The sequence below is a fragment of the Seriola lalandi genome, unplaced genomic scaffold, assembly GCF_002814215.2.
Source record: "Seriola lalandi dorsalis isolate HSWRI2012SDOR001 ecotype SW California unplaced genomic scaffold, Sedor1 jcf7180002054334, whole genome shotgun sequence".
Classification (NCBI taxonomy): domain Eukaryota; kingdom Metazoa; phylum Chordata; class Actinopteri; order Carangiformes; family Carangidae; genus Seriola; species Seriola lalandi.
This window is the reverse complement of record NW_019524887.1, coordinates 246,110-259,727: the sequence shown is the minus strand read 5'-3', so window position 1 is coordinate 259,727 and position 13,618 is coordinate 246,110.

The window sequence follows — 13,618 nt, the reverse complement described above, 5'->3', positions numbered from 1 at the left end:
GGATGAATTATACATGAACATATACATGAATGGTTTGTATCCCCGAACATAACAAGATGTTTTACGGTAACACAGAAAACTTGGATTAAATGGATGTAATTAAATTTGTCTCCCTACAGAGTTACTATTAATGCTTGCTTTACGTGTTTTGTCACTCACTCACTGAAGTTTGGAGAAATTAAACTGGTTTGAAACCTCAGATTGGTAAACTTTGGCTTTGAAATAAAGAAGCCCCACTCTCAGAAATGAGACTGGATTTTAGTCAGCTTTAGCCTGGCTTAATGAGGCCTACACCAGGGCCATTTCTCTTGTCACCTTTATCTAGTAAAACGAACACATTATATCTTTGACCACGGCCGCCTCCTCTTTTTCTCCTCCTTTTAATCTCACACTAAACCGAAACTGACCCTCCTAGGCTTTCTTCTGCTTGAGGATTCAGATTCGTGTCTTGTCATCTAAAATGGAGATGTATGGGCTTGTGCCGCCTGCCTCGATTGAGCCTTGACGTGCAGCAGGGTCTCAGGTGTCAGGAGCCATTTCCCGGCCAGGGCCCCGACCAGAACGAGATTAGGTCCATTTATCTGATTCCAGATTGCGCTAAACCTATTTCAACTGTCATTTACTCTCATTAGTCCTACATCTGTTTTCTTTCGTGCCGGGCCTGTGGCTGTGGGTCTGTGTGTGTGTGTGTGTGTGTGTGTGTGTGTTTGATCGGATAATACTGAGATCAGCAGAGCCGTATGAGCATATACAATAAGAATGATTTGCCTGTCATATTCTCCCTATGATAAAGTCAAGAATGACAATAATTGCAATAATTACTGACTTCTGTTTGATGGCATTAAAAAAAGTGCATTTGAGGAGCTTTGCAGAACAACATCCTAGAACTAGAGATTGCCTTGGATTTAAAAACTTTACACAGTAAAATAGCAGTAAATATTGTTGTGATATTTCTGCCTGTAAAGCTGGTGATATTAGTGCTTGTACAACCAAATAAATGGTCTTAGTCTTTTTAGATGTCACCTTCCTGATCCTTCTTTCTGCTTCTTTTGTCATTTGCTGAATGACAAAAACACTCAGGCTGTGAAGTGAAAAACTGACACATGATTACACCTGAGTGGAAAGTTTGTGTTTTGACCCAGCAATTTGAACACACAGCATCGTTTCTGCTCCAGTGATTCTTTTGGAAGCGGGGCAAATTGAACTGAAAACCCCTAAGAAACACAACATATTGCCTCACTTGGTATCCAAAAATATAATAGAATACATTGGAAATCACATTGATTTCTTCAGCTCTGCCAGATTGTTCAGCAGTGAAATTCAATTTTATGAGGAATGAAACCTACTTACTGTTATGTTAGATTTTCTTTTAAAAGATTACAATGACTGAGGCTTTTACAAATGACTCTGGATTGGTTTCCACTCCGTAAAGTGGTATTGAACTTCTTTGTTTATTCTGTCACATCCTGTCAGCCTGAATTAGCCTTACACTGGATGATGGGTTTCAATCCAGATCTAACTCAAATGCTAATGGTAAACAGCCATTGTTTTTTGGCTACTTGCCTCCCATACAGTCACTGCTGATGGGTAACATTTTGATTAATCTGACAGGACTAAGCTACCTTTCTGAAGATTATAGAATTATCTGTTTCAACCGGCAATTACCTTTCCCTGTGGATGATGCAACGCAGAGAGCCTGCCAGAAAATCATTGTTTATTCAAACCAGGTTGCATATGTTGTTGGCAAACAGCCTGATAATCTGCTAGTGTGAGCAAGAAACAAACAAACGGACCTCATGGGAGCAACTATAACAAATCTCAAAATATGTAGACAAGTTGATGAATATAGGTCAGAGAGATCAAACCTGTGAGGATCAGAGGGAGAAAAGAGGCAGTGGAGTTGTGGGTGGGGGGTTTCCAAAATGGACACGGTCATTGATTCTAACTTGTGCATGCCAGCTAGACATGAGCTATTTCTAGCAGGTCTGCAGACTATTATAATGAGAGTCCTCGTCTACATATATTCTCACAGGTGTCCATGGTGTGGGTGGCCCATCTCTCTACATCCAAAGGACACTAATCACATGTAACCTTGTTACAAGAGAGGGTTATAATACTGACAATGTCTGATTTTATATTGATATATCTCCTTTTTCGACATATACTGTGTTCAGAGTCTGCCTGGATCTTTGGATCTCTTAACAGACCGATGGAAAACGTGCAAGAGCCTGAGGTGCATAAAGTTATTGTCCTAAAAAAGAGAGCAGAAAAGCAGTCAGAGCTGGTTTGAAATATAATAATAATTAAACTCAGTCCAAAATGCGGTTGACAAAAACAGATTTAAGGTGAGCAAGAACTCTGGCAGCAGTATGATGATGCACTAGCAATTAAAAAGCAGCTGCAATGGAAAAGCAGCAGCACTTGTCATTTTTCTTGCACTTCAGAGTTCGCTGTTTACCCTCCAAAAAAACAATCATCATGACGGGCCATCAGAGCTGATAGTAAGTCCACTTGGAACCACTTTGGTGTTAGACATATTGATGCATAGACTTCAATACAAATGGACCCACCTCAACCTGATTAGACTGAATATAATTAGGACCCAGCCCAATTCGGGTCATGGGGAGGATAGGGTGTCGGGTACAAGGAACCAGGAGATTGATTTATTCAACACTTCCAGAAAATTTAGTGACAGATGGCATGAAGAGAATTAAAGTTTAAAGCTGAACTAATCAATATCTTTTGATATTAGCATTAAAGCAAATGGCTGTATGATATGAAAGGTGTCACTCATTGCGACAAACCAACGGAGAATTATCCTACAAGTGCTTTAGCCTCTTTTAGCTCATCGTTGTAGATTTCCTGCCCACACACCCTGTCTTGTCAACCCTGTTTTCAGCAGGAGGCATCAAGTGTTCTACACTGACAAGCTCTCATAAACCCACTGCAGGCTAACAGCTTGACACCAAATGACAGACTGAAGAACTTAGCAACTGGTTGGTAAACATATTGAAGCAGTAGCAGTTAAAAAGCTAAATACTCTCCTCAGGAGTTGTTGGACACGAAAAAAGAAAGTGAATATCAGGCATATGTTTGCTAACATTACACAACACCATTACATGACGATGTTGTGTCATGTAAGTTTATTCTAATGTCCTGTGACCAAAAACACTTATTAATGCAGTTTTAAGGGAGTAGAAGGTTTTTGGGACCAGGGACACACACACATTTTTTCCTAAGAATTTCCTCTGTCTTGGTAAACTATCAAGTTATCCCTACTATGTTAGACTGGTTAACTAATCTTTTGAATTCTAAAGCTTGGTTCTGTCTTTGTTCACTGCCATACCACTTTTATGCAGCCTTATGGCTTGTTACCTGTGTCTACTGTCTAATTTCTTACATTCACAATCAACCAATTAACGTGTTGTCACAAAATGTCAAATCTTCAGATGTCTTGTTTTATCGAACCAGTGGTTCAAACCCAAAGATGTTCAGTTTACAATTGTGTAAGACTAGAAAAAGCAAAACATTTGAGAAAAGCTAGAAATAGGAAATGTTGTAACATTTGCCTTAAAAATGTCTCAGGCGATCATTCAATTATTAAAATACATCAATTTCCTGTTGCTCAACTAATCGATCAAGTAATCGATGGAGCTCTACAGTAGTATGGTGGATGGAGGCATAACGGAAACATTTTGTTGTTCATATTGTTATGGAGATGAAAGTCTTTAGAACCATAACGCTTAACTTTGGGGAATGTGTTTCTGTAAATCTTGTGCTGGCAGTGGGCTTTTAGGATATGGGCAGAGCATCATGTTAATGTATTGTACTGCATATTCCAACATGGCTGGCTGGGAGCCTGGTGCTGTTGTCATGATTTGTATTGCTGTTGGTAGTGCACAATAAAGTATACTAATACTGCAGTAGAATGATACTAATATTGATTAGAGTTAGAAGATTGAACTAGACAGTAATACAGGCTTGAGCATATTGCCTTGGCCTGCTATGATTGCTGTACAGCAATTGGCAAAAATACTTTGTTGGGGCCTTATTTTAAACAAACTGGAGAGTGTCAGGTGTACTAGAGGTGTCTTCAATGTTTTGTGGCTGTTCCTCTCTTTTTGTGCTTTCCCAGTTTCAGGTTTTCAGTGACAGAAAAATAATTTCCTGTTAAAGAAATGTGCATATGTGTCAATTTGATTTCATGCGGATTTAGCCTAATTTCCAGCTGTGAGGGAATGTCAGTGCCTTACTTAGAAGCTTCATCTGGGAGTTAAGATCCCAGAGCTTGCCAAACGTCTTTAAGGATTTATTTTCCTTTATATTGTTTGTTCAAAGGACAAATGACTGTTTTGCAGTTTTGAGTTGTGAAACAAAACTTAAAACTTTACTTGAGTTTCTTCTGTGGTTTAATTTGGAGATATAGTGTATATATATATGTTACATGTTATATTCTAGTAATAATGTAAGTAGGAGCATGACCTGCACTTATTCATGAATCTTCATGAATCGTGAGCCTCTTCCCTAAGAACATGGTATGCATGAATTCATTTCACTAGCATTCCTATACTAGTTTGCATGCCCCTTGCTTATTTCAGTGCCCAGTGTGCTTTTGCTTCCTGTTCCAACCCCCCCCAGAAGCCCCCAGTCCGTCCCTGTAATGAGGACATTCTTCCTGTTGGAAGGTTAATGGCAGACAGAGAGAGGAACCTGAAGAATCCAAAACTTCCTGACTCCTCAGGCAATTTCACACAGAATCTGTCCCTTTTTTTTCACTGGAAGGAGAGTCCATTCACTGTGTGAATGAGTCAGGTAAATCCAATTCCAAAAGGCAATGGGATTTGAGATGAGGAGCAAATTGCACCAAGGTGATGCCGGACTGGTCAAGAGACCCTTGAGGAAAAAAAAAATTTAGCCCGTTCCAACACAATAGAGGACACTGCTGTTATCTTTGCTGTTAGTCGTGTTTTTATAATTGATTTCCTCCTCCGGCACAATGGCTGGGCAATAATGAAAAGCCTGTCATTCCCATTCCTTTGTGTTGTACGTTGATGAGGTCATTGGCTCAAGGTGGCCAGCACTACGGACTGCATGGTCCACACGTAAAATGGTCAAGGGTTTGAGAACATACCTCTTTTCCAATGGGAAAAGTGGTCTTAGACTTTTGGACCCCACTGTATATCAAAACATGTAGCAGACTGAGGACTTAGGACTGATCACTTCCTGGTCGCTGGAATATTGTCAAAGTGCTGTAGTCCTGACCTTTGCACTGTTATGGTTACATAGTCGTCATGGTTTTTGTCTGAGAAATTATGTTTGTTGGTGTGGTTGCCTTCTCTGCAAATTGGTTTAGATAAAATCACCAGCTCAGTCCTTTAAAGGAAGAAGGAGATAGTTATAGTCATTAGTGAAACTGGAGAAACATATAAGGCAGAAAGTGTTACAGGACTGCAGAGGCAATGCCCACTAACCCCTCAATTAAAGGAACAATGATAAGCTGTAGCTTGATTGAAGCAGCAATGGATTATTAAGGATTTAATAATTAATTGTAGTTTAAGTTATCTCAGAAAAAATACATTGTAAACTCTGCCTGTCTGACAGACTAATACATTTGATCAGAATATAATAATTAAAACAGCAGCGCTGTAGATGGCAATTAGTAAATACTGCTTCATCTTCAACTCTCTGTAAAAGGTTTTGTGACATACTTTTATCCCGTAATTGCCTCAAGGCAACTCGAAGAAATGTGATTTAAGCAGTCATTCTGAGAATCTATCAAATTAATACAACCTGTCGCCTGCCAAATCACTTAAACAAGAGACGCCATTTGATGCATTCATAAAGCTGAAGGTAATGAGGACTTCTACTGAGAGAGCACATGAGTGTTAGGTAAAAGATTTTTCAAGCGTTTTGCTTTCATTGGAAAAGAAACAGGAAGTGAGATATGGGGATGACATGTGACAAAAGTCTCAATTGGACTTGACCCCAGCATGTTTTTGTTTCATGGTATAAGCCTTAGAGCGTCGACCTACAGTACCTACTTACCAAGACACCAAGCCGGTGAAATTCTCAAAACTTCACAAACCTGTTGCTTTTAATTCTGATTTGTACAGTATTGTATAGTTCAGTGTGCACAATAAGTTACTGTAGCATATTTACGATAGGATAAAATGATGACATTTTATATCCAAACGGTCAAAGGTCAACTTCATTGTGACATCATAATGTTCTGTAAAAACACTTCTGGCCAATGTTCAACGCTATAACTCAGGAACAGAAGGAGAGATTGTGACCATACTTCCTTCAACTTCACTGGTTGGCAGAGCCAAACATCTGCAAGGCAGTAATTCTTGTTTTGGAGAGATTTTCTCTTAATTTCGTTAATCTAACAGGGGCAATGCACAGCATCATCAGTGCAGATCAAAGGCAAGGCACTGAGGCCCTTAATGTGATGGTGTTATTGCTAAACATTATCGACAGGCACAAATGTTTGCTGACAGACAGTGGCATTATTGGTAAAGCCGGTGGTAATGGACTGAGAAGGTGGAGCTAATTAAAAATAATGAGCTACATGGGTTTTCTCTGTCTCCTCCTTATCACACCTAACGTTGGGTCAGATTAATTAACCACTGAAATCTATCAGCTTTTACCAAAACATACTGGATGTTATACAACCTAAGTGTTAACATTCAGATTATAGATTCTTAAAACATCATCCAAAAAATAAGGAAATATCATTTACAACAGGCCTCTTTCATTTCTGAAGTGGCTTTTTTAATCATGGCCATTTCCTCCTGCAGAAGAAATGATAATTTGGCATGGAATTCATTATTGATTGTGTGTATATCCGTGTTACAAAGGTGGCAGAAAATGCACCCCATAATACAACAGGGCTGCATGAAAAAAGTAATTTTAATCACATTAGTGACCCGTAGCCTCAATAGCTGACTCCTATGCTGGTGAAAAATAATATTATACCACCATAATATTTGAAAAAATATTTCTGTGGTAATTCATGATGTTTCTCTGCCACTCTGTAATTATACCTTGTGACTTTATACACCTTTATTAACTTTAACAAGCTTTTTGTTGCAGCTATTCCACAGTGAATGTATTGTATTTTCTAATAGTATCAGTTAGGGATGCAAATATTAAGCAATTTCCTTAATTTCTTTTTACAACCACATTAAGAATCAATAGTCTGTTGATGGTTAAACATTTATGAATGAGTCTTGATGTGACCAAAACATAGCAAATTAGGAGTTCAAAAAGCAGATTAAGTTACTTGAATTGCAAAGTAAACAACACAATAATGACTTAATTTCAAATTGCGGAGCTTCCATTCCCATCTGCTGCTATTCATCGACAGACGGGACACACACTTTACTTACTTGTTGACAGAATCCAAAGTATTAAACAACAATACTGCACAACTTCCAGGTTTAAGTGGAGAGCATACATTACATCAGGCTAAATGAAACAATTAACAATTAAAACAAAATCCGCCCCATTTTTCAAAAATCAAAAGGGCTGGAGCCTTCGACAATAAATAACCTGTAACGTTATTGAATAAATATGTCTCCCCATGGCAGACACTGGTTTTACTGGTTTTATATCAAATAATAAGCATATGTTATCTACATAAAGGTAGTGACTTGTGTGTTGTTCACTGTAGCTTACATTAGTACAGCTGCTGGAAAAACCAATCAAGGAAATCTTTCAGCATTTACTGCCACTGGTAAAAATGGATCTGTATGCAAAGTAGAGGGGTGTGGCTTATACAGTTTATCAATTTTTATATTGATTATGTTCGCAGCGTATGTAATTGGAATTCTGCTTGTCCCGAACGTTCCATAGCTAGAGCAGTGCTCTCTGTTGGCTGACACTTCAGCGCTGTGTTAACTGAGCAGCTGCCAAAACATGCTAGTTTGGCATTAGCATAAGCCTCAGATAGCTAGCTAGCTAATGAATGAATCTTAACAACATTATGCTCTACAACATATGACTGTCACAGTGAGCACACAAAGCCACACTGCCGCTTGTTTCTTCCTTGGATGGCAAGGAGGTGCATTCATTTTTATTTGTGTGGCACAACCGGTTACACCACAGGTCCTCGTCTTCTTCATGGTCGATTAATATGCTTTTGATTGATTAAATTATTTGTGGTAATTTATTTAGAATTGATTAATCATTGACATCCCTAGTATCAATGTAATATTACAGAGGTTCTTCAAGTAACAAAGAAATGTGATAACCAGTCAGTTGTCAAAGTTTAGAATGTGTAAGTCAAACTTTACCACACCCACCATGGTGGTAACATACAGGGATTTTTTTTACTGCCTGAGTGGTACAGCATCAGGTGTTACACCACTTTATCTTTGTCACTCCTGCAGCCTGAGAGTGTGTGCGTGGGGAGCAGACTCCAAAGCGAGACTCCAAAATTCAAAGGCGAGAAAACATGGAGCACAGTTTGTGCACCTGTGTGAGTTCACATTGTGTTCACCTCTGGAGTCGCAAATCTGAGACATGTCACTGAGATTATCGGTGAAGTGAAATGATTGCGGCAGAACTCAATACAGCACAACAAAAATTGAAATAAGTAAAAAGTTTGCAATGTACCTTTTTCCATCAAATGAACTGAGCCCATCACTGGAAGTCTCATGGTACTGTGTGCTCTGCTAGCTCCACTCTGTGGGGTTGACATAATGTCACAATGCGAGGATGAAGAAGAGCATGTCCGATTTGGTGAGAAATTACATAGCCAGGAGGTTTTGATTCACAGTCCTGCTCAGGATGCACCTGATGATGCAGAGATTTGGGGAAGTGATAGGTTTTCCTTAAGGTTTATATCTCCTTCTACCTCTATCTAATCTTTGCACATAATCACTCTCCCCTTCTGAGCAACTGCACATCAACAGTACTGTACGTGAAATACGAGGAGGTAAAATTGTCATGACAGCTTGCAGCTCACTTGTGTGCATGGAGGCACTGTACACCCCGGCAAGCGTGCAGGCTCATATATTCATCTCTTTCTCAGTGCGACTCACATTTTTCTTTCAAACCAACACATGCGTCCCTCCAACAGGGTCTGTCTGCAAGCTCCAACCTGAGGTGACAAGGGGGATGAAAGTAGCTGAGGTGAGAACAAAATTGCACCGTCCCAACTGGCAGCTAAAGCTCATTTAAATTCAGTTACACATGTAACATAGTACCTCAGTGGGTTTTAGCCAAGGACTGCTGTTTCACCCTCCCAGATCTGTGGTGTGACCCACACAGTACTTCCCTCCCTTCGGAATTAAATCCGGATATTGAAGCAGGTCAGCTCTGAGATTGTGTGGGAAGGGGCGGGCTATAGCATTCTTGTATATGTCCTGGTTTATGACTGCTTTGATTAATTGTGGGAGAACATAAGTCTTGTTGAAACAGAGTGTGTGTAATTAACTATCCACTCAGGGTCTGCCTTGAAATTAATAACTGTGATGTTTAATCAAAATTTACATCAAACAGCGGGAATGCTGTATGAATATTTGCACATACTGTGCCCTATCAGTTTGACGATAAAGGCTCCACTCTATTATTTTTTTCCCCTGTATTCCCAGTAGTGATATTACTCAAAATTATGGAAATAAGCTGAATTTGATCAGTTATATGTGGTATCAACACCTGCCTCTGAGGTACAAGTTCTTTAATTAATTGAACAGTAATTAACAGTTAAAGTCAGGATCCTGAGAGAAAGTGAACTTGAAAGGCAAATCTAAACTAATGAGGTTCTACTTTGAAGTAATGAACTCGCTGGGTTTAGGGTAATCATAGGCTTCTGGGTTTTACTCAATTTATCTAGAAGACAGTGAGCTATATGGGGATGTACTGTTCTTGAACCTTTTTTTTTCCTGACAACTTTTAGTTGCAACTTCCCTCTTTTATTTACTGAGAAATTACAACAAGACATCATTTTTAGGGAGACTGAATATCTTATCGTTCCATTTTTGGAAAAGTCTGTGTCTGAGTATTCAATATGGTTTGGTTTGGATGTTTTGGGATATTTGAGGAGGGGGAAATTAAGGATTTGAATCAAACTCGGTGAAGAATGTGCACTCTTCAAGGAAAAGGTTGTTTACAGTCTGGGTCTTATCAGTGAGGTTTTGGCTAATTGCTGCCAATAGGTCAGCAAAACATGACACTCACCTCCTGGAAACAGCTTTACAACCGAGGCCAAAGAAATGCTAACCTGCTAACCAACTAAATTGGATACAGCATGTTACTTAGTGGGCTTTAGAGGTGTTGGAAGGTGTAATTGGACAGAGCTGAGCTTTTTGCTTTGCCTGCTTCTGTCTTTATAAACTAGGCTAAGCTAGGCTAATGGCCTCCTGCCTCTAGCTCCATATTGAGCGTGGTATCAATCTTCTTATCGAACTCTCAACAAGAAAGAGAATAAGTGTTTCCCCTAAAATGTTTAACTGTTCCTATAATCCATAAATTTACCACTTGCTTAACTAGGCAATCCATGTGTGTATACTGTATCTTGTTTTTGCTTCTTGGTGGATGATGATGCAGATGAAAAAGGCAAACACGTTTGAAAAGTCTACCCTTAAGCTGCAAATCAGACATTTGATTTAGCCTCACAGCACTGCTAAACAACATTACCTTCAGACTTTGCTACCAAAAGACAAACTACAAAATGTGGATATTATGAAATAGATAATGTGAGTGTGACAGCTCTGCAGTCAACAGCTGTTGATGTTTTTTTGAACTGTCATTCTAGGTGATTTAAGAAGCATCAGTAGTGTCAGTGATCGAGTTTGTATTCAAATAAAAAGCTCAGTTAGTTTTTATCTGAATACAAAAAGAAACAAAAACATTTTTCTATTTCAACAAATAGAGAGGAAAATAGTGATCACTCTTAGCACAGATGGTGGAAATATGTGTGTTTGGGTGGCATAGGTGCAGACGCACATGCCCACGCACACACACTTGATGCTCACGTCGGCAGCCTGTCCACCTGACTTTTTCAGTGACAGAGAAGAGAGTGAGGCGGTGGCAGTTATTATAGCTCTGCTGTCATTAATATCAGTTTTAGTTTCTCAGGCATGCAGTGGTGCTGGTGGGGCTTAGTCACTGATGGTGGGGGTCATTACATCTTGTCGGCTCTTGTCTACCTGTCTCTGCCTCCACAGGACACTAACAAACCCTGCTGCCTCCAGTGAACCATCCAGCACAGGAGCAACCAGATAGAAAATAGGTGTAGTGCCAGTCACCTCTGTTACAGACATAGCTCCAGAGGGACAGAATTAACAGCTCCCTCACCGCTGCAACATATGAATAATGGTTATTAGACCTGCTATCACCATGGGACTTAAACTTTGTGGTCATTACTTCCGATGATATGACCATAAACAATGCAAGTATGTCACCAGGCTAACTATGGCCAATAAATTTTAATATACAACAACATCTGTATTGGTCTGTTGTGACTCAGTTGGAAGGCCGTGCACTAACACTGGTAGTAAGTATCGAAGCTCCAGCAACACTTCAGTGCAGTATGATGTAACTGGCAGGTTGGAGCCTGTTGCCTTCATGAGAAAGAACAGTTAAATATAAGCACGAAAGAAGAAATGAAGCCAACCGAATAAACTATGATTAACACAGCAGCCTAGAGGATATTTACATGTGTGGCCATGAATGAGTTTAATATATAGTCACGTTGTTTTAGACAAATCAATACTTGTGCTTACTCTGCCAGTTTCATGGGTTCAATTTCCCCACATGCTAAAATATATACACCCATTAAGTCTGGAGGATATAGTTATCAATATCATGGTTTTAAATCCTATTCTGATAAGGCAAATGTCAAGCTATTAAACATTATATCACATATGTAAAACAAAAATTTAATGATCAAATTTCTTAATTTTTAAATTTTTAAGCTCTTGCACAGGATCAAGTTTTAGTGACTCCTGATATTAAAATATACTGTATTGTCTGTTCTAGCAGCAACATTTTGTGACTGAAGTTGATTATTTAGTCATGTGTCCTCAAAATGTAATTGCTGTTGCAAATTTTGTAATAAATAAAAATAATTTCTTAGAGACAGGATCGAGCGCGAAGAAACTGAAATCCTTCAGTGTTGGTCACTTGCATTCATTATATTTATAGTCGGATAACATTCACCTTAATGTTATGACATTACAGTCAGTAGATTAACCCAAATCTTACCAAATAAAAATTTACCGACCCAAAAAGCTGCAACCAAATAAACCAAGTGTGTAGAGTGTGAAGGGTTTCTGGTGTTTACTCAGTTACAGTTTGCTTGAAATTATTAATTCAAGCAACAGAATTTTGAAAAACAATTTTGTGATTTAATCATACTCTAACAATCTGTTGATATTAAATTATTTTCAAGCGCCCATTATAATCCTAGATGTTCTGAGTAGAAAATCATCAGGAAACGCTGTTTGTTTAAAAAATACCACCGCCATCAGAAGAATTGATAGAGGTATATGCTCTGAAATAAAGCACTGAAGCCTCAGACATATCTATATAAGCACACTGCATGTCATGATCGTGTTTACATCCTCACACACTCTAGCCCGCACATACCCTCACAGAGCCATGTGGTGCAGCCCCTACAGTAGTTCATTGCAGGTATAGCATTTTTATGGCTTGCAGACAGATTGCGTGGACCTGTGGTTTGCTGAGGAAGGCAGGGAACAGTATTAGTCTCCATCCCCTTACGTCAGTGGTCATAACATTTGCCATTACTTCCCCTGCAAGATTCAATCACCAGCACACAAAGCCATGCTTCACGCACAATGAAAGGCGAGTGCTTTCTGTCAGGCATTCTGCAGAGTGAATTGCATATAGAGTGACTCCGAGATAGCATTGTTTCTGGCTGCCATAAAAAATCTATTTAAGGCAAATCTAATCTTCATAATCTTCTCCCTCAGAGGTGGTGAACGGTGATGGGAAAGATTTCCATCCAAGTCCTGGGTGTCTGGTTGGCAGTGCACAGGGCTCGAGGATGTAGGAAATTGCTGGGAGCAGAGGATATTAAACTTCAATTTGAGAACACTGATAAGCACTGAATTGGTGATTTATTTAGGCATATTGTCAACTAAATCATCCTTAACCACTGGACACAAGTATATTCATAAACACAACCCTCCTGCTTGCTTTACAATTCTATTTTTTTCATATCTTCAATCTGAACTGTAGGGGAAATACTGTATGTCCTCACACAAGTTAGAGATATGGTTTTGAACGAAGATAATTTTCCCAGAGATTAGTTGTGGTGTAGCCTAGCAACCATGGGGGTGTGTGTGTGTTTGTGTGTGTGTGAGAAAGGAGATGGGGACAGAAAGCAGGAGGGAGCTTCCTATCTCTTCTCTTTCTCTCCTTCCTTTCTTTCTTCTTAAATGCTATGGCCTCTAAAGCGGCTGTGCACATTACTCCACCGTGCGTCATTTCGGAGCGTGTAAATGGGCCGGTGTGGTTCAGTAAGAAAAAGGGGGCCCTCCTAAGTCCGCAGCAGTGGATGAATTATTAATGGGTATAAATCCCAAACAGACGGATGGGGCCGAGACTAATGTCCACTGGCATGAGTTCCTTGGAGATGGGCAGC